Source organism: Symphalangus syndactylus, chromosome 15 (genome assembly GCF_028878055.3).
Source record: "Symphalangus syndactylus isolate Jambi chromosome 15, NHGRI_mSymSyn1-v2.1_pri, whole genome shotgun sequence".
In the NCBI taxonomy this organism is placed as follows: Eukaryota; Metazoa; Chordata; class Mammalia; order Primates; family Hylobatidae; genus Symphalangus; species Symphalangus syndactylus.
Genome location: NC_072437.2, coordinates 116452441 through 116475469, shown reverse-complemented (window position 1 = coordinate 116475469; position 23029 = coordinate 116452441).

Below are 23029 nucleotides of genomic sequence, written 5' to 3'. Positions count from 1 at the left end.
GGTGTATTAGTTGTATTACTGCTGCTATAACAAATTACGACACATTTACATAACTTAACACATATTTATTGTCTTGCAGTTTCAAAGGTCAGAAGTCCAAAATCACTTTAATTAGGCTAAGTCAATGTGTCTGCAGTGTGGGTTCCTTCTCGAGGTGCTGAGGGGAGAATCCATTCTCTTGCATTTTCTGCTTCTGGTGGCACCTGTCTTCATTGTCTTTTCCCCATTCCTCCATTTTCAAGGTGCGTTGCTTCTATTTCTGTTTCTGTCTCCGCGTTGTCTCCTCCTTTAACTTTGAGTCCTTCTCTCCACTTCATCTAAGGACTCCTGTGATTACTTTGGACTCACATGGATGATCTGGGATAATCACCTTGTCTCCAGATCCTTAACTGAATCGTATCTACAAGTCCTTTGGCTGTGTAAGGCAGCACATTCCCAGGGCCTGGAGATTAGGTGAAGAACATCTTTTGGGACTGTTATGCAGCCTATCACAAGTGGTAATAACACTTTTATTCCTTGAGACCCTGAAATTAATGTACTTGCTTACGCATGGAAAAACAATGTATCTGTGGGGGTAACAGTTTATTTTTGAACCATTAGAAGGTATTGATGGGGAAGTTTTCATCTGACAACAGATACTGATAAATTAAATACCCTTAGATTTGTCAAAACTAGCTTTAGTAAAATATAAGTAAAAGTATTTGCACTGCTAGTGTCAAAAATATTAATGAAACCCATTATTTATCAAGGCCAAGTCCTGGATTAGTTAGGTTTAAATTAACATAGAACATTATCTTCCATAGTGCTTAATTGTGAAGCTTAGTTCTTGCTGACAAAAGCTCATCCATATAAGAAAGCATCGAAAGGTTGGTGTTTTTTTAACCTTTGCAGAATATAAATTTTCAAAGGGATGTTAGACAATAGTTCCATCACAATTGATGCAGTTCACAAACATTCATTGTGAATATTTTATCTCATGAGTTATATCTATGACACTAATCATAGACTTCTAGAAGAAATTTAGCAATGGTCATGTCAGCCTTTCAAATCTTTCTGTAACCTAGAAGAGGATCATTGCATAAGATAGATTCATTTTCCCCTTTATTCCATTGTTGCCAGAGAGAACTTGAAATGCCCTGTTCAAATTAATTGAATGCAAATGAATTCTTGCTGCCTCACAAGTAGTTTGTCCTTCATTTTTCTTAAAATTATATTGAAAATGGATGTGACATGCTTTACTGGTTGTTGTGCAGGAAGCATTGTCCTTCCTGAAAGCTCCCTCCTTTGTCAAAATGAAGCCATTAAGAGTAAAGTAAATTATATTATCTGATCATAGTATCACAATTGACCTTAAAACAATAAATTTTATAATCAGTGCAAATTTCTGAATAGTGTTTGCAGTTGTAGAAATTTCAAAGGAAACCCTGGTTGAGATACAAAGCTGCTATAATCATTTTTAAAATCTTTGTTTTTCTTTTACTTCGGAACAGTAGTGCAGTAAGTACTTTTGCCTTATTGTTCTCTCTGCCTTCCAGAAACCCTCATTCAAATATTCTAAGTTTTTAAGTCTTTTTCATTTCTTTTAATATTGTAACATTTAACAATGTCAAAGAAAGTATAATTTTTCTGGAAATCAAGCTAAAAATAAAGAGAAGCCGATGTAAATGAACATCAAATTAACAAGATTGATTAGGAAAAGTAATTTTTGAAAAGGGCCGAAAATCCCTTTGCACATAAATGCAAAAGAATTTAGTGAAAAAGGTGAAACTGGAGTAAAGAACTCTACGGATGCGTAAGTAACTCTTAATAAGAATGAGTAACGTACATGCATATCTTTAGCTCCCAGTTTCAGAGATACAGTAGTTGTACAACAAATGGTCCTTTCCTGCTCTTAAGGAAGCCTCTCCTCCTCCAGCCATGCCATTCCTCAGAGCAAGCTCTTCCACTGAGTTTTCAGCAACCATAAGTAAGAAGGATGGTACGATAGGCTGCGTGTACATATGGCCCTCATTAGCAGGCCAACTGTTCCTTTTGCCCACCCACATCACTGGGGACATATGGCGTTACTTTGACTGTTGAAACAAGTGTGTGTGGACATATCTTGGTATGAGTAAAAGACTGTTGATTGTCTTCCTCTTGTCGCTCGTGCAACCGTCTCCTTGTGGAGGTCATATTATCCATAACACTAGATTGGAGGATGATAAATGACGTTGTTATTATTAACTGATTTGGCCTCTCTAGTTTGATCACAAAACCATCGAATGTTTGCTTATGGAACATGTAAAGCTTATAGAAGACCGAAAGCTTACAGAAAGAAATGATGACTTTTCTAAGCATAAGAGTCAGGTCTTTTTCAATCAAAAACTAACTCATTCAAAAATTCAAGAGTTATGTAAAACCAGAACAGCAGAGGTTTCAGAAATGCTATTGAGATCATTTATTATAAAATAGCCATTAATGAAATGTAATAGTGAGTCTGTTGTTGTGACTATGTGGAGAAATGAATGAGAAAATATAAGATAGGCTGGAATGAAGAGAGTCATCTGATCCCAGCATAATTCATTTTATATAGTTCACAGTATTGTAACTTTAAAAAAATTATGAATTTTTTCAATACTGTGAATTCTGAATTTGCAATATGAGGCTTTTCAATCCTTGCAACAAGTATGTATTTTTCAGTGGTTCTAGAATTATCGGGGCTTTCGAGCTGCTTCTGATAAGAAGGCAAGGCTAGAGGACTCGTGTTGAGGTGGCATTTGCACAGGACTTTAGATAACATACATCGATGATGTAGAGAGAAGAGCGGGTGATGTTGCTGTGGATTATACGGGAAAGGCACCTTTTGCTCCCTCTGCTGACCTATTTGTGTAATCAGCTGTGTAGCATATTTCTTGTAGAATTACATAGTAATTTCACACACTACATTAAGAAAATCTGAACAATTTTTACTGAACTCATGTTTTCTAAATTTTAAGTAAATAAAACCAATATTTGGCTAGGTAACATTTATAAAAACAGGATTTCTAGATAGATGATGATAAATTTTCATCTATATCTATAGAGCTGATAAATTTTCAAAACCCTTTGAATATCACTTGTACTACAAAGTCTCGTTTCAGTTTCAGTGCCATGGCACATTGATTAATCACCACTAAAGCGGTACATGAAATATTTGGCAATATAGGTATTTGGTAATGGTGATTGATGCACAGAATACGGCACCATTATTATGCACTGGCCTTGAGAACTTTAGTTTTCATCTTCGTTCACCTGATAGAGAACAAACTAACAGCTTTTTTCTTTCACCTTGCTGGAGAATAAACTAACAACTTCAAATTATCTGATCCATCCAAAAACTTATTTCCGTGAAACTCACTGATTTATTTATTATTTCGTGGGGATCACTATTATTTGCTGTAGTAAAATATCAAATGATCGATGTTTTATACCAACATGGCAGCTCACATGGTAGGCAACAGAATGAAAACAAACAGGTTTACTACCAAGAATTATACTATATTGCTTTTATTGACAGAAAAAGCATACAGATAATTTTATTCAGAGATTTTATGTGAATTATTTTGATAAGTGTACACATATATTTATAACTGACCTTTCTTCGTCAAGTGTGGGCCCACACACGTATTCATACTAAATCAATCTTAGAGATCTTATCCAAAGATTGAATTTCTTAAACTGACGGTTCCAAATATGTATAATTTATGGCAAAAAAGTCACAAAATGGCAATACAAGGAGGCATAAAAGTGAAGATAAAGGGGGAGATGATGGTTAAAAACACCTGTAAATGAATAATTGATTTTGATTTAAATTCTTATTAGTTCTTAGCTGATGAAATGAATATAAATGAAATTATTATGCAAAACACCTCTATTTGTTGTATATGCATGTACATATATGTGTTACAAATACAAAACTGATAGGATATTATTTAACATATATTCACACTCATAATGTGCATATATGTACATAATGAAAATGAGTGCTTGTTTTATATGTATGTATACACACACATACACATATTGCATACTTTCAGTTTTTAAAATTTTACTTTATGTTCTGTGATACATGTGCTGAACATGCAGGTTTGTTACATAGGTATACTTGTGCCATGGTAATTTGCTGCACCCATCAACCCGCCATCTAGGTTTTAAGCTCCACATGCATTAGCTATTTGTCCTAATGCTCTCCCTCCCCTTTCCCCCCACCCACCTACAGACCCCAGTGTGTGATGTTCCTCTCCCTGTGTCAACATGTTCTCATTGTTCAGCACCCACTTATGAGTGAGAACATGCAGTGTTTGGTTTTCTGTTCCTGTGTTAGTTTGCTGAGGATGATGGTTTCCAGCTTCATCCATATCCCTGCAAAGGACGTGAACTCATCTTTTTATGGCTGTGTAGTATTCCATGGTGAATATGTGCCACATTTTCTTCATCCAGTGTATCATTGATGGGCATTATGTTGGTTCCAAGTCTTTGCTATTGTAAATAGTGCCATGAGAAACATATGTGTACATGTGTCTTTAGAGTAGAATGATTTATAATCCTTTGGTATATACCCAGTAATGGGATTGCTGGGTCAAATGGTATTTCTGGTTTTATATCCTTGAGGAATCACCACATTGTATTCCACAATGGTTGAACTATTTTACAAGCCCACCAACAGTGTAAAAGTGTTCCTATTTCTCTGCATCTTCTCCAGCAACTGCTGTTTCCAGAATTTTTAATGATCACCATTCTAACTGGTGTGAGATGGTATGTCATTGTGGTTTTGATTTACATTTCTCTAATGACCAGTGAGAATAAGCTTTTTTCATATGTTTATTGGCCACATATATGTCTTCTTTTGAGGAGTGTCTGTTCATATCCTTTGCCCACTTTTTGATGGGGTTGTTTGTTTTTTTTTTCTTGTAAATTTGTTTAAGTTCCTTCTAGATTCTGGATATTAGACCTTTGTCAGATGGATAGATTGCAAAAATTTTCTCATATTTTGTAGGTTGCCTGTTCACTCTTGTGATAGTTTATTTTACTGAGCAGAAGCTCTTTAGTTTGATTAGATTCCATCTGTCAATTTTGGCTGTTGTTTCTAGTGCTGTTGGTGATTTAGTCATGAAGTCTTTGCCCACACCTATGTCCTGAATCATATTGCCTAGATTTTCTTCTATGGTTTTTATAGTTTTAGGTTTTACATTTATGTTTTTAATCCACCTTGAGTTAATTCTTTTATAAGGTATAATGAAGGGGTCCAGTTTCTCTTTTCTGCATATGGCTAGCCAGTTTTCCCAGCGCCATTTATTACATAGGGAATCCTTTCCCCATTGCTTGCTTTTGTCAGGTTTGTTGAAGATCAGATTGTTGTAGATGTGTGGTGTTATTTCTGAGGCCTCTATTCTGTTTCATTGGTCTATATATCTGTTTTGATATTAGCACCATGCTGTTTTGGTTACTTTAGCTTTGTAATATAGTTTGAAGTCAGGCAGCGTCATGCCTCCAGCTTTGTTCTTTTTGCTTAGGTTAGCCTTGGCTCCACAGGCTCTTTTTTGCTTCCATATGAAATTTAACATAGTTTTTTTCTAGTTCTGTGAAGAAAGTCAATGGTAGCTTGATGGGAATAGCATTGAATCTATAAATTACTTTGGGCAATATGGCCATTTTCATGATATTGAGTATTCCTATCCATGAGGATGGAATGTTTCTCTATATGTTTGTGTCCTGTCATTTCCTTGAGCTCTGGTTTGTAGTTCTCCTTGAAGAGGTCCTTCACATCCCTTGTAGGTTGTATTCCTAGGTATTTTGTTTTCTTTATAGCAATTGTGAATGGGAGTTTACTAATGATTTGGCTCTCTGCTTGTCTGTTATCGGTATATAAGAATGATTGTGATTTTTGCACATTAATTTTATATCCTGAGACTTTGCCAAAGTTGCTTATCAGGTTAAGGAATTTTTGGGCTGAGGTGGTGGCGTTTTGTAAATATACAATCATGTCATCTGCAGACAGAGACAATTTGATTTCCTTTCTTCCTATTTGCATGCTTTTATTTCATTCTCTTACTCGATTGCCCTGGCCAGAACTTCCAATACTATGTTGATAAGAGTGGGGAGAGAAGGCATCCTTCTCTTGGGCCAGTTTTCAAAGGGAATGCTTCTAGCTTTTGGCCATTTGGCATGATATTAGCTATGCATTTGTCATAAATAGCTCTTATTTTTGTGAGATATGTTCCATCAATACCTAGTTTATTGAGAGTTTTTAGTATGAGGGGTGTTGAACTTTATTGAAGGCCTTTTCTGCATCTATTGAGATAATCATGTGGTTTTTGTCATTGGTTCTGTTTATGTGATGGATTATGTTTATTGATTTGCATATGTTGAACCAGCCTTGCATGCCAGGCATGAAGCCAACTTGATCGTGGTGGATAAGCTTTTTGATGTGCTGCTGGATTCTCTTGCCAGTATTTTATTCAGGATTTTCGCATCGATGTTCATCAGTGATATTGGCCTGAAATTTTCTTTTTCTATTGGGTCTCTGCCAGGTTTTGGAATCAGAGTGATGCTGGCCTCATAAAATGAGTTAGGGAGGAGTCCTTCTTTTTCTATTGTTCAGAATAGTTTCAGAAAGAATGGTACCAGCTCCTCTTTGTACCTCTGGTAGAACTCGGCTGTGAATACATCTGGTCCTGGGCTTTTTTTGGTTGGTAGGCTAGTAATTCCTGAGTCAATTTCAAAACTTGTTATTGGACTATTCAGGGATTTGACTTCTTCCTGGTTTAGTCTTTGGAGGGTGTATGTGTCCAGGAATTTATCCATTTCTTCTAGATTTTCTAGTTTATTTGTGTAGAGGTGTTTACAGTATTCTCTAATAATAGTTTGTATTTCTGTGGGATCAGTGGTGATATCCCCTTTATCGTTTTTTAATGTGTCTATTTGATCTTTCTCTCTTTTCTTCCTTGTTAGTCTGGCTACCGGTCTATCTATTTTGTTAATCTTTTCAAAAAACCCACTCCTAGATTCATTGATTTTTTTTTGAAGGTTTTTTTGTGTTTCTCTCCCATTCGGTTCTGCTGTGATCTTAGTTATTTCTTGTCTTATACTAGGTTTTTAATGTGTTTTCCGTTGCTTCTTTTGATTGTGATGTTAGGGTGTCTATTTTGGATCTTTCACACTTTCTGATGTGGACATTTAATGCTGTAAATTTCCCTCTAAACACTGTTTTACCTGTATCCCAGAGATTCTGATATGTTGTGTCTTTGTTCTCATTGGTTTCAAAGAACTTATTTATTTCTGCCTTAATTTTGCTATTTACCCAGTAGTCATTCAGAAGCAGGTTGTTCAGTTTCCATGTAGTTGTGCAGTTTTGAGTGAGTTTCTTAATTCTGAGTTCTAATTTGATTACACTGTGGTTTGAGAGATTGTTTGTTATGATTTTCATTCTTTTGCATTTGCTGAGGAGTGTTTTACTTCCAATTATGTGGTTGATTTTAGAATAAGTGCTATGTGGTGCTGAGAAGAATGTATATTCTGTTGATTTGGGGTGGAGAGTTCTGTAGGTATCTATTAGGTCCACTTGGACCAGAGCTGAGTTCAAGTCTGAATATCCTTGTTAATTTCCTTTCTTGTTGATCTCTCTAATATTGATAGTGGGTTGTGAAAGTTTCCCACTATTATTGTGTGGGAGTCTAAGTCTCCTTGTAGGTCTCTAGGAACTCGTTTTATGAATCCTGGTGCTCCTGTATTTGGCATATATATATATATATTTAGGATAGTTAGCTCTTCTTGTTGCATTGATCCCTTTACTACTATGTAATGCCCTTCTTTGTCCTTTTTTATCCTTGTTGGTTTAAAGTCTGTTTTATTAGAGACTAGGATTGCAACTCCTGCTTTTTTTTTCTTTCTTTCCATTTGCTTGGTAAATATTCCTCCATCCCTTTATTTTGAGCCTATGTGTGTCCTTGCAAGTGAGATGTGTCTCCTGAATACAGCACACCTGTGGTTATTGACTCTTTATCCAATTTGCCAGTGTATGTCTTTTAATTGGGGCATTTAGCTCATTTATATTTACAGTTAATATTGTTATGTGTGAATTTGATCCTGTCATCATGATGCTAGCTGGTTATTCTGCACATTAGTTGAAGCAGTTTCTTCCTAGTTTCATTGGTTTTTATATTTTGGTGTGTTTTTGCAGTGGCCGGTACTGGTTTTTCCTTTCCATGTTTAGTGCTTCCTTTAGGAGCTCTTGGAAGGCAGGTCTGATGGTGACTAAATCTGTCAGCATCTGCTTGTCTGTAAAGGATTTTATTTCTCATTCACTTATGAAGCTTAGTTTGGCTGGTTATGAAATTCCATATGTACATCATGGAAACGAGTGCATGTGATACACACACACACACACGCACACACATTGCATACTTTCATTTTTGTGTCCATTTCTTTTCTGATTTTATCAGCAGCCAACTAAAGAAAATAGAAAAAAGAATTGGTAATTCGATCTTTCATGTTCTGCATCTTCCAGCTTCACAAATTATAGTTTTCTATTTTTATTGTTATTGTGATCAGAATGAAAATGTATACAATAGAATCAGAATCAGGTCAGAATCAACAAAAATACTATAATGTTTGTACATGCTTTCGATGCAGTTTGTCTCTGCAAAGGGTGTGTGTGTTTCTATGCACATGTGCATGTACACAAGTGTGTAAATAAGTGTTTTATTCATGATGGAGAAAGGCTGGTCAAAATGATTCTGAATGAGATAGTACCACTACAGCAGATAATTAGGTCTCTAGCAATAAAACAAGTCATTAAACATGTTTCTAAGCATCTAATCAGTATCTCGCACAATGTTAAGTAGTGTAAATATAATCATTAGCAAAATTCGGCTTCTACCCTCAATGGTATATGTGTAGAACAAATTGGTAAAGCTGGAGTACATTTCAGGACCAAAAACAGTTTCCGTGTAGTTCCCACTTCATCAAGACCATATTGTATACCTCTCATACACTTAAGCCATAGGGAAGCAATTATTCCATCCATCCTTTTACAGGGTAGTGGTGGGGAAGAAGAGCTGACTGTCATGCTTGAATTCACATAATTTGATAATTAAATAATTTCATGTTACATAATCTCGATAAACCTAAAATCCAATATATGATAAAGATAGTGTTTCAAATCAGTGGACAAGTGATAAACAGTTCATAAAATGGTGTTCAAATAATTGGCTATATGTATTTTATAGTTGCACAAAGGTATAATATTTCATTAATAAATATTAATTCCAGAGTGGATGTCAAATACACTTTTTCAAAATATAAAGAAAAAATACCATAGACAAATATCACTTGCAACATTACGGTTAAAATTAAATATCCATGTGTCTTTATAGCAGCATGATTTATAGTCCTTTGGGTATATACCCAGTAATGGGATGGCTGGGTCAAATGGTATTTCTAGTTCTAGATCCCTGAGGAATCGCCACACTGACTTCCACAATGGTTGAACTAGTTTACAGTCCCACCAACAGTGTAAAAGTGTTCCTATTTCTCCACATCCTCTCCAGCACCTGTTGTTTCCTGATTTTTTAATGATGCACACGTATGTTTATTGCGGCACTATTCACAATAGCAAAGAGTTGGAACCAACCGAAATGTCCAACAACGATAGACTGGATTAAGAAAATGTGGCACATATACACCATGGAATACTATGCAGCCATAAAAAATGATGAGTTCGTGTCCTTTGCAGGGACATGGATGAAACTGGAAAACATCATTCTCAGTAAACTACCGCAAGGACAAAAAACCAAACACCGCATGTTCTCACTCATACGTGGGAATTGAACAATGAGAACTCATGGACACAGGAAGGGGAACATCACGCTCCGGGGACTGTTGTGGGGTGGGGGGAGGGGAGAGGGACAGCATTAGGAGATACACCTAATGCTAAATGACGAATTAATGGGTGCAGGAAATCAACATGGCACATGGATACATATGTAACAAACCTGCACATTGTGCACATGTACCCTAAAACCCTAAACTATAATAAAAAAAAAAAAATTAAATATTCAAACATAGCCCTAACCAATAACAGAAAATTTAAAAAAAAATTTATGGATTGGAATTTGTTAAAATATAAAACTTTTCTTTTTCAGAGGATACCATGAATATGTGTAAAAACAAATATCAAATCAGCAACAAGTGCTTGCAATTCACTTGACATATTTAAAATATGAGTAGTTCCAACAAATCATAAATAAATGATTAGTAGTCCAATAAAAAAAAGACAAAGTACATTGACAGAAAACTGTATGAAACTCATGAACACTAAATGTCTTAGATTTTCTATTGTTAAACAAAATGCAAAAACAATAGAGAACATTATGAATATGGAGTTAATATTTAACAAAATTATTTTATCCATGTTATAAGTAAATATATACATCCAAAAACCCTTGTTTTCTCTGAAAGTTGTCACTTATGAGTCTATTTTGAAAATGTTTAAAGAATAGTAATTAATTAACTTTAATAAATAGGTACTCCTATTGAGGGAAAACAGACATTTCCATAATTTTTCTTCTGTTTCTAATCTAGTAGATGGTAGGAAAATAATGACAATTGCATGTTCATACCTGGAGAATATGCATTCCATTTCTTTTAAACTTTTGCATTCTCAAAACTATATTGATACCTCAAAGCATACCCTTTGCTGTTGAAAGCAGCCTTTCAAGTATAAAGACACACACATCACTTTCCTTAAATCTTATATAAGGCAAGGGCCTAGATGCCTATCAGAAAATGTATTTCAAGAATGCTTTTTTAGTAGTTCTTGTGGCCTTATCTTATAGAGGAAGGTTTTTTTTTAAACATACACACGGTTTTTGATGCACATTTTTATTGGAAAGAGCTTTTATTTCCTTAAATGTTTTGTTGTCTAAGTGTGAAAAGTATCCTGCAGTGGAATTTAGTGGCACAGATGCTTATTGTGATAGATGAGATGAACTTGCTTCCCTAAGCATGCATGGGCATGAAATGCATCTGGCTTCTGTACATAAAAGTCAGTTATGTTCCCAAATGTGTCTCTGCATTTACACAGACGTTTAGGGGCAGACACCCTACTGTTCCCTCAAAAGGCGGCTCTGCTTAATTATGAAGTTCAAGTTAGAACAGAAGTTGGAAAATAGTAAATTCCACATTGCAGACAGATACTGAGCAGGTGATGTCACCACTGCATTCTAAGGTGGCAAGTCCTCAGAGAAGTCACTTATCACCTTACCATGGAGAAAAATAACCGTGTCCAGAACACAAGAGGATGCTTTAAGGTAGCGTACAATCAAGTGTGAAAACCTGTGCAATACATACCAGATGAAATCCAGTTCAGAGGCTCAGAAAAACAAACAAATGAGGATATGCTTTAAAAAATAGGACTTAATATAAACAGTCGTGAGAGTAAAACTATTGCTAAGCACATAGGAAACATAAACCATGCTTTCAGGAAGGAGTTTGGCACCTGTGTGCACAGGTAGGAGGTGTAATGTGCAGAAATCCGGCCTTTTGTGGCATAGCAACTAAAGTTCCTTTTCTATTGTCCAGACAACCTTAAATATTCCTTTATGCAGTAATATTTTAAAAAGGCCATCTACAGTGCACAATGTGTTAGCATCAAGGACATGAAATTTATCTGGAATATACCAAAACTTTAATCAATAGACTAGGACCAAAGCTTTTAAAAACAGGTTTTCGTAGATAAATCATTATAAGTTATTATTTCCTCACCATAGGTAAGGCATGATAGATAACTTTACTTTTTCTCAGTCACTTAGTGTGTAGGTAGAATAATGACCCTTAGCAGGATGACCTTTTGAATGTGTTGTTAGGCAGCATGGAAGCATTATGGTTAGAGGTGGAATTAAGATTGCTAATCACCTGACCTTAAACTGGAGCGATTATCCTGAATTATCTAGGTGGGCCCACTCTAGTCACAAAGAACCTTCAGACAGGAAGGCGGAGAGACCAGAGTGAGCAGAAGAGCTTGGGGAAACTGGAGCCGAGGCTGAAGTGATGTGCTTTGTCCAAGATGTGCAGAGGCCAAGAGCTCAGGGATACATGTGACCCCTCAAACTCGGTGAATTCTCTCCTGGAATCTCCAGACAAAATATAGACTTGATGATAACTTGATTTTAGCACACTAAGACCCATTTTGGACTTCTGACTCCCAGAAGTATAAAGAAAGTAATGTGTTGTTTTAAGCCTCTGAGTTTATGTTAATTTACTGTGACAGCAGTAAGAAACTAACACAGTAAGACGGCTTTTATTTTTATGTGATGTATAGAATTAAATTGGATATGCAAGGAAATATTGGAAATTTATTGATTTATTTTTTTGTCTGAGCTGGAGTCTCCCTCTGTCTCCCAGGCTGGAGTGAAGGGACGCGATCTCGGCTCACTGCAAGCTCTGCCTCCCGGGTTCCCGCCATTCTCCTGCCTCAGCCTCCGGAGTAGCTGGGACTACAGGCGCCGCCACCACGCCGGCTAATTTTCTGTATTTTTAGTAGAGACGGGGTTTCACCGTGGTCTCGATCTCCTGACCTCGTGATCCGCCCGCCTCGGCCTCCCAAAGTGCTGGGATTACAAGCGTGAGCCACCGCGCCTGGCCGGGAATTTATTTTCTTAATATAGTTCTTCATATTAGAATAATGAGAACCATCGAGTAATGAAGTGTTCTATTTTGTGAAGGATGATTATATAAACAGTACGAAGGTTAAAAGCCGGGCGGGGCTGGCTGGGCACAATGGCTCGTTCATGTAATCCCAGCACTTTGGGAGGCCGGGGCAGGTGGATCTCTTGAGCCCAGAAGTCTCAGATCAGCCTGGGCAACATGTGAAACCCCATCTCCACAAAAATACAAAAACCAGGCAGACGTGGTGGCGGCGCCTGTGGTCCCAGCCACTCAGGAGGCTGCGGTGGAAGGATCGGAGCCCGGCAGGTGCAGGCTGCGGTGGACCGTGATTATGCCACTGCGCTCCAGTCTGGGTGACAGAGTGAGACCCTGTCTCCATTAAATAAATAGACAAATAAATATATATATAAGTAAAAGAGGAGGGTGTCTTTTGAAGGCTATTAAAGTCGTCTAAGTGTCCTCTGATTATATGAGGCTGGGATGGTGCATGGAAGGTTGTGTTGAATAACCTGATACTGTCTCTGAAACTATAGAAGCATTAGTAATTTTAGCCTGAGAGTGCTATAATCTGGGATAATTTGGTCCAATACTTCCAGGGAGGGTTGAAGTTTTGAGATAGCTGGAGTTATTTCAGTTGAAGACCAGAATATGAGGCAACTGGATACTCAATTATAATTCAATTTCTACTCTTTATATTAGGTAGAAATGGGTAACATATGGGACACTATGTTAAAAGTAATGCAGCCATAGTGTAGTGGTAGAAGCAGATGAAAAGTACTACAATAGTCGTATAGATGAGGTACTGGAAAGAAGCAGAGTTGAAAAATTGGAGATAAATGTCAGTTTTCCAGAGCCATGGGATGAAAACCAAACAGGATTACAACAGATTCCATTCACTCAAGATGTCTAACTTGGTAATAGGTCAGAAAACTAAATTTGTCATATTTTCTTAAAAGTACACAAAAATGTTCCTTTTGATAAAACACGTGTAGTGCACCTTCGGATTTGATTTTTCTTGATATTCTGTAAACTGCTCACAGTGAAACAGAAAAAACATCTGACAAATATGATGGTCCTTAAATTTTGTAGGAGTATGATGCTTCTCCAAAGAATAGAGGTTTTGCTAGGAAGGCCCTAAGCAAGGAATCTAATTTCCTCTTGGAAGAAATAAAATTCTCAAAAGTTCCCTGCACCTTGGAAAGGCTCTGGTTGAAATTAATAGCACAACGTTTTTTATTTAAATTTTAACTTTTAAGTTCAGGGGTACAAGTGTAGGTTTGTTACAGAGGTAAGCTTGTGCCATGGGGTTGGTTGTACAGTTTATTTCATCACCCAGGTATTAAGCCTAATATCCATTCGTTGTTTCCCTGATCCTCATAGAAAATATTACCCCCATAAAGTTTTATGGTTACTTTTTTCTTATCTTCTGATTAGTGCCATTAGATTCACCAATTGAAATTATTTTTCAGCAGTTTAATTCCCTCTAGAAGGTTTAAAAAATGTTTCCGAATTTCCTAAGTCTTCTTTCTTTGTTAGTCTTCTGAAAAGCTATATTCAATAGAATTCATGTGCTTAGGTACAGTTTCACTAAAAGCGTATCTTCAACATTTGATCTGTTTAAAAGTTCTTAAGGTGTTAAGGAACATTAGGTATCAGAGTTTATGGCATTTGATTAATCTGAATAAATCTTGGCATCAAATTGAATTCAGCAAAAGTAACAGTGATAAATCAGAGAGCAATATTTGAAATGTCTCCATGAAACATTTTAAAACAATTTTTAAGTTCACTAATTTGAGTCATTACACTTGGCCCTAATATAGTAGATTTTAAGTGAAGCTCAGTCGAACCTGGCAGATATCATATACAAACTTTTAATAGTCCTAACAATTCCTGTACCTCATTTGGAAAAAGATTATTTCCAGAGCATCAGTGCTTTGACCAGAAAGGCATTTATTATTCTGTAACACTTTTCTTGAGAAAGTAGCATGATTCGTCATTTGAGTACGCTCTCTCAGATAAGATTCTAATATTTGGGTGTGAATAAAACTTCAGGGCATTGAAAGCAGCTGGAAGAGAGACAATAGGGCGATCATCCTCTCTTGTCATTCTCTATCAAGGTCCTCTTTAATTATTGGCCTAAACAGCTATAACTTTATGGTGAAAACAAACCGCTCGGATATAGCGTTAAAGGTTGAAATAATGAATTATACATAAATCTATTTAGTTCAGTTATATTCTGTTGAATTGGGAGAACATCGAATTTGTAAATTTCTGTGCCTTTCTTGAAGTTAGGAATAAAAGCTGGGGTGGGGTCTCCTGAAATAATGAGGTCTAGAATAATTTCTGTTAAATTGACTTTTTAGCAGGATAAGTCTACTAAAATCCATAGGAATGGAACCTTCAATGTACCACTGAAGATAATTAATCTTTGAGAGGTTAAGTAACCATTACAAGGTAATTTACCTAATTAGCAACTAAACCAACCAAATTTTAGATTTCTTAACTTTAAGACTATTGCTCACATAGTCACGTAAAGTATATCTTCCACATAGTCACAGGCAATCACAAGCTAACACGAGCAGTTAGCACAAAATATATGTTCCACACAGAATGCAGAACAAAAAAAGACACTTTAAAAATCCTTTTCCCTTTTCCAAATTCACATTTAAAAAGTTTCTTGTGGAATTTCCCAAATGCCAGCATGGCCACATATAATACAGATTGATACTCAGACCTCTAATGAGAAACAGTTAGAATTATGCTAAACAAGGAACATTCTATATTGATTTAATAAATTCTCCTCTTTCCACTTATAGTTTCTCATAAAATGTAACATGTTTGTCTCGTGTGGAGTCTGTATAGAAAAAGTGTGATAACTGAAGATATAGACACACAGGTGTATGTATGTCTGTGTGTTCCTGTGTATTATAGCCTTTCTTTAATGGTTTTCTCTTTATATATATATATATACTTTAAGTTCTAGGACACATGTGCACAACGTGCAGGTTTGTTACATATGTATACATGTGCCATGTTGCTGTGCTGCACCCAGTAACTCATCATTTACATTAGGTGTATCTCCAAATGCTGTCCCTCCCCCTCACCCCACCCCATGACAGGCCCCGGAGTGTGATGTTCCCCTTCCTGGGTCCATGTGTTCTCATTGTTCAATTCACACCTATGAGTGAGAACATGCAGCGTTTGGTATTTTTTGTCCTTGTGATAGTTTGCTGAGAATTATGGTTTCCAGCTTCATCCATGTGTCTACAAAGGACATGAACTCATCCTTTTTTATGGCTGCATAGTATTCCATGGTGTATATGTGCCACATTTTCTTTTTTTTCTTTTCTTTTTTTTTATTATACTTTAGGTTTTAGGGTACATGTGCACAATGTGCAGGTTTGTTACATATGTATCCAGCCACATTTTCTTAATCCAGTCTGTCATTGTTGGGCGTTTGGGTCGGTTCCAAGTCATTGCTATTGTGAATAGTGCCACAATAAACATACGTGTGCATGTGTCTTTATAGCAGCATGATTTATCATCCTTTGGGTATATATACATATATATATAAAAAAATATATATACATATTTTTGGGACGGAGTTTTGCTCTGTCACCCAGCTGGAGTGCAGTGGCGCGATCTCGGCTCACTGCAAGCTCCGCCTCCCGGGTTCACACCATTCTCCTGCCTCAGCCTCCAGAGTAGCTGGGACTACAGGTGCCCGCCACCATGCCCGGCTAATTTTTTGCATTTTTAGTACAGACGGGGTTTCACCGTGTTAGCCAGGATGGTCTCGATCTCCTGACCTCATGATCCACCCTCCTCGGCCTCCCAAAGTGCTGGGATTACAGGCATGAACCACCGCGCCTGGTCTCTATTTAAGTTAGCTCTGTCCAGGGCAAACCAGCATTTCAAAGATACAAACTGTTTTTGCAAAAAGCAGGTATACACCTATCCATAGTGCAGACATTATGTCTACTTATTTCTCTCTAAATAGATCTTTCATTTTAACAAGTACTTCACCTTCACAAAATTTAGTTGAGTCAGTGAACTCTTATCCAGATGCTATATGTTTGCCAGATTATCAAGAATTAAGCCTCACAGATAGGCTATTTCCATTTCCTTTAACAAAGTTTATCAGTCCTGTGTTACTTCTTCATTTCTTGCCAGTGGCATATAATGATGACTCAGCCAAGTCAGTTCCCAGAGTTGGACTCTTTTTTTTCTTTTACACAGGAAGCTTCTTTTCCAAGAATACTTGTTCCAGTTGCTCACAATCTTCATAGTTGATGATTATAGAATGATCTATGTACTTTCAATGTACCTTCAAAAATGATATCTGCAGCTGGATGAGACGTGTGTGTGTGTGTGTGTGTGTGTCTTAGTAGACTTAAACCGTTCATTGAATAAGAAGCCTAGTTGATAGTGTAAGGAGAGAGTTAGAAGAACAGGGAATTATTTGGTTTAAGGAATTGTGAAGAAAGGTGCTATGCCATTAAAATTTTTCTATATTTTTGTGTTAAATCTTAATTTTGTGCAGAATTTACTAAGCTGCAGGAAACTGTCAAAATTGACTGTTGCTAAGTTCCATATTGTTTGTAATTATCTTAAAACAAAAGTTGGTTGATACCAAAGTGCAATTGTTCCTCTAGCTTTCATAAATTGAGACAGGTCTTTTTCTCACCCTCCACATACCTATGGCTGGAAGCTGAGGTGGTTGTTCTTGATTGCCGTTACAACTTCTAGACTGTTAATTTCTCCGCTCCTTGCAAATTAGACTGTTCCTTTGAAACTCAAACCCCTTGGAAATATCAGCCATGCCCCTTTGGTATTACCATCATCAACAGACCTCCCTCCTGGGCACTCTGGTCTTTTTTTTTTTTTTTGAGATGGAGTCTTGCTCTGTCAGCCATGCTGGAGTGTAATGGTGTGATCTCGGCTCACTGCAACCTCCTCCTCCCGGTTTCAAGTGATTCTCCTGCCTCAGGTTCCTGAGTAACTGGGATTAAAGGTGCATACCACCACACCCAGCTAATTTTTGTATTTTTGGTAGAGACGGGGTTTCGCCATGTTGGCCAGGCTGGTCTCGAACTCCTGACCTCAGGTGATCTGCCTGCCTCAGCCCCCCAAAGTGCTGGGATTACAGGCATGATCCACTGCACCTGGCCTCTTGTCATTTATTTAAGGCTTTAGATCTTTTGCTCAATATCATCTTCAGGCAAGTTCAGCCATCATTTTAGTGGCTCAGGTTTCACGTGAAAGGACCAGTACAAACCTCGGTTCCCCGTTTTTTGACATCTTTATTTCCATTACTTTTTTCTTTCCTCCACTTTATTGTCATCAAATCTGAAACATTTTCTACAAGGGTATGTACCACCAGGATCTAGATGCAAATATTCTGCCTCCTGGACATCACTCCTTGCCAGCTCGTTGGCCCAGATGTCCTCATTCCTACAACCCTTCATTTTCACTGAGACTCTCCTTAGGACACAGCTGCTGCTGCTCCCTCACGATCCATCCGTACTCTCTTGCTTTCAGTTTCCACGTTTTCCTCCTCAAATGCCGTAGTTCATTTTTAGCATTCCCTTGCAACTACCCTGAGCTTCATTTTCCCACAATTTATTTGTTTCTGTTTCTCTTCCCATATTTTAAATATTGATATTTCTAAGGGTTCTGTCCTAATTGCTCTTCTTTTCTCTCCACACACATACTCTCTCTAAGCTCTAAACACTACTAAACAGCTCATAATTTCCAGTCTTAGAGTTTGGCCCAGACCTTTATTCTGGGAGTTGATGATTTACATGACAATAGCACTCGAATAATTCAGAGGTAACATGTCCTGGTTTCCCACATGTCAGTAAGTGGCACTGCCAGCCATGCTAGACGCTTATAAGTCATTTTTGGCCCTTCCTCAATATTCTGACAATATCCAATTCAACATTCATCTAAAAAATATTTTGGTTCCAAATACATCTGTAATTTCCTCCACCTCTTTTGATTTCCAATGTCCCCAGCCTAGCCAGAGCCACATATTTTCTTACCTACGCTTATTTTCTTAGGTCATCCTTAGTCAACCTACTTGAATTCTTAATCTCCTACACCCTGTTAGCTACAGAGAAACCAAAGTGATCTCTTAACATGTCTTTCAGTTTCCAACTCTCCCACTTTTCTGGTGTACTTGGACTGAGATTTATGTTCCTCATCATTACTAATGAAGACCTGTACGGTTTCACATATCCTTCTCTTTCAGCCACGTCTCACATTAGTCTTTCTCCCTTCTGTACTTCATCCAGATTCCTACTTTTCAGTTTTTCATTTCATCCAATTCACAGGTTTCTTCTACATGCCAAGATCTTGTTCATATATTAGGGTCCTTGAACACTGGGGGTATTTCCTGAAAGATGAATCTTTCTGTATTGTATGAAAAGCTAACTCTTTTTATTCTCAGGTCTTAGCTTAAATATTCTCACTTGAAAGAAGTGGTTAGAATCTGTATAATCCAAATTAATATTTCTTTTTTTCTTTTTCTTTTGAAACAGGGTTTTGCTGTGTCACCCAGGCTGGAGTGCAGTGGCACAATCTTGGCTCACTGAAACCTCTGCCTCCTGGGTTCAAGCAGTTTTCCTTTCTCAGACTCCTGAGTAGCTGGGACTACAAGCGCACACCACTACACCCGGCTAACTTTTTTATTTTTAGTAGAGATGGGGTTTTGCCATGTTGATCAGACAGGTCTGAAACTCCTGGACTGAAGTGATCCATCCGCCTTGGCCTCCCAAAATGCTGGGATTACAGGCATAAGCCACCACGCCCGGCCCAAATTAATATATCTATATATAAAAATTATATGTATGAATATTATATAATCTGAATTAAGATGATATCTAATGTTCGCCCCAACACCCTTGTTGTATATTCAGTCCCTTGCTTCACTTTGCATGTGAACACATTTTGTAATAATCTCTTCTCTTTGCTCAGTTGGGTTTCTGTGCCTGTCTTCGTCTTCAGAATTGAAACCCTAGGAGTACAGGACTCTGTCTTTCTTATTCACCACCGCAGCTCCATAACTAAGAGAGCATCTGATACATATGTGTGAAGGAAATTGGTTAAATATAGACCACTAGGTCCAGTGGAGTCCACAGCCTATTCACTTCATGTAGTTTCCAAGGAACAAAGGCTTCTCAACATATATTAATGAATGAGATATGGGCCAGGGTATCTGGTCTGGCTGGAGATGGCTTAACTTTGAGTTCACTTGAGAGGGTACCAGTGTGAGCAGGAATGCTTTCACTCACTTCAAGAATTGCATGGTGTTGGTCGGGCGCAGTGGCTCTCGCTTGTAATCCCAGCACTTTGGGAGGCCGAGGCGGGCGGATCACGAGGGCAGAAGATCGAGACCACGGTGAAACCCCGTCTCTACTAAAAATACAAAAAAAATTAGCCGGGCGTGGTGTCGGGCGCCTGTAGTCCCAGCTACTTGGAGAGGCTGAGGCAGGAGAATGGCGTGAACCCAGGAGGCGGAGCTTGCAGTGAGCCGAGATCGCGCCACTGCACTCCAGCCTGGGTGACAGAGCGAGACTCCGTCTCAAAAAAAAAAAAAAAAAAAAAGAATTGCATGGTGTTTAGGGGGAAGAATCTCCCTGCTTCTCTGGAGAGACATGAGGGCTCTGTGGCTCCTCTGGGCTCTCAAACTGTTGGAAGATGACTGCTAAACCTGAGTTTTCAGGTCTCCTACATATATTCATTTAAACTTATAGATGATTTGTGACTATTTTAAGTTGTTTTTCACTGAAAAGTCAGTCTGAATATAGAGCCTTATTTCATTCAGATCAGAAAAACTGGGTTACGGTGAAATCTGTTTATCTATAATTTTTAAGTAAGTACAATTTTATAAACCAGTTATTCCTAACTTGAGAGGCCTGGAGGATTTATTATAATGTCTATTTCAGGGCCACATCTGCAGAAGTTTTGATACAACATTTCCTTACTAATACCCCTGACAGCACATTTTAGCAGGCATCCTGTGTTATTCAGAAGCAGAACGTTTATGCACCACACTTTGGGAGAGAGAAGTGCATGTTATGTTACCATTTAAAGATGCCTGGTTCTTGTGGGGCAAATTGGCAAATGATTTATCTGAACTAATGGCAGAGTGGAATTTTAATACTTTAGGGTTTTCAGGAATCTTAGAGCTGTTTTCATTTGTCTCATACATAGAGCCTGAACCTTGAAGACATTAATGAATTTGTCACAGAAATTAAATGGGGTCAAAATTTACATTTCCAACCCATGTCTGTGCTCTTCATTCTAAAGCACAATGGCCTAGAGTCATATTTTAACCTCTAAGTTTCATCTTATTAAAAAATAAAATAAAATAAATAATTGTAAATACATGCATGTATTATACCTATATATACAATTTATATACATTACAATATTAATTTGAATTACACATGACATCACTAGTAAAGGCCAGTTACAGTTTAGACTGAGATAAGCACTGTGAGAATTTACTAAGGTCAAAAAGACTCCTTTTAATAGTGACTCAGTGGCACCTACTCTAAGGACAAAGGCTCCAGTATGTATCCTAATCTAAATTATTACTGAATGTGAGTCCTGTGATAGCTTCTAATGAAAATTTTCCATTGAAAAAAATCAATGTTAATAGCTGGAACTCGAGAGCTGTAATGGGTTCTGCTGTGTTTTTCAGGCTTAGACTGTGTGCTATAATATGCTAAGAAGAGGAGTTGATGACCTGTGAGCTCTGGTCACTTCCTGATCTCATTTGATTCTTTGGTCTTTAGTTTTAAAAGGGTGATCATAGGGGTTGCTTTATAATGGAGAAGTTGAACAAAAGGACCATCAACCTGCAGGCTCACTGGCACAGCGCAAGTTTCACCGGATAAGCATTTCAGTAAAGAGGACTATTGCCAACAGCAATACTTGCAAGGAAGCTTTGTTCCAGAGAGGATTTTTGTTTTTAAAGAAGCTGCTAGAAAAACTGACACTAGAAGCTAACTAGAGTCACTCTTTCTAGATATCAATGAAATTGTAATTCTGAAGACATTACTTACCTAGATACAGAAATGGACTTTATTTAAGAACCAACTTTATACATACCTAATATACCCAGGCTTGTTGATCAAGTTGGCTGGCTGGGGAAGAATAAAACCATCTAGAAGATCCACATGATGAGAGAAAGTATTCGGGGAGGGCAGAGAGATACTTGATGCTGTCCATAGATAGAACCCAGAGACGCTCTGTGATTGAAGTGGTTCTAATACCTGGAAGCTTCGATTTGCTCTTATAACGTGTCTAAAGCCCTTTAATTCAAGACTACCCTTCCTAGTTGGTACCTGTAGATGTAATGCATCTCCTAATGTATTACTCTAGACTCCATCGGACAGAACAACTACCTGGAGGTAGGTGGTGGAGCCTCCGGACTCCACGACACATTTCACAATGCTATTTACTCCAAAACACTGGCCTAATTGAACTAATGTAGCTATTGGGTAAGACGAGAAGTAACACACGAACATTCTTAAAGTCTGTCCTGTTTTGCCTTGTGACCTTAAACATTTGAAAGACCAAGATGAACACTATTGAATAGAATTGTGTTTCCATCGTCATAACTAATCTGAAAGCCTAAGTTTTACCTCTTTCACTGCACATCCAAACTATTTCATGGGCAGAAGAGCACAATGGGCTCAGCTATCCAGGCTTTAGGAGTTATTTTAATCTTTAAAGAACAATAGACACAAGTGAAAGTACATACATAAAGTAGGTATTTTATATTTAATTTTTATTTTCATATGCATGAAAAGGGTGTTCCAAAAAAAGATTAGAGAAGTCCATGGCATGTCTTTCTGGTTAATGCTACTTTATTTTTTGGTTCATCTACCATACTGCTTACAAGTTACTTGATTTTTTTTCATGGAAAATTTTTTTTAAAAGAATTGATTTTACTTTTCATCAGCACAGTTGTTGACTAATACCAAAGTTAGAAGGTTATGATTTTTATATTTATAGAATGGCAGGGGCAGCATTTAGATAATACATCATAGTAACTTGGCATTTATGAAATATTAGTTTTCCATAAACATGAACTCAGAGAGGAAGGTTACATTTTTTTAAATTATAATAACATTTTGAAAACCATCTGTCCTTTAAAATGTTACTAAAATATATATTGGAACTGGTGTTTTAGATGCCAGTCCTTCCTGAAGAGTGTTTTGAGATTTTTTTCAAATACTGCCTCAGTTCTATATAAAATAGAAAAAATTCTGCCTTGTAAAATGACTACTGGACGTAGGTAAGAAGAAGTTAAGGAAATATTACATAAAAG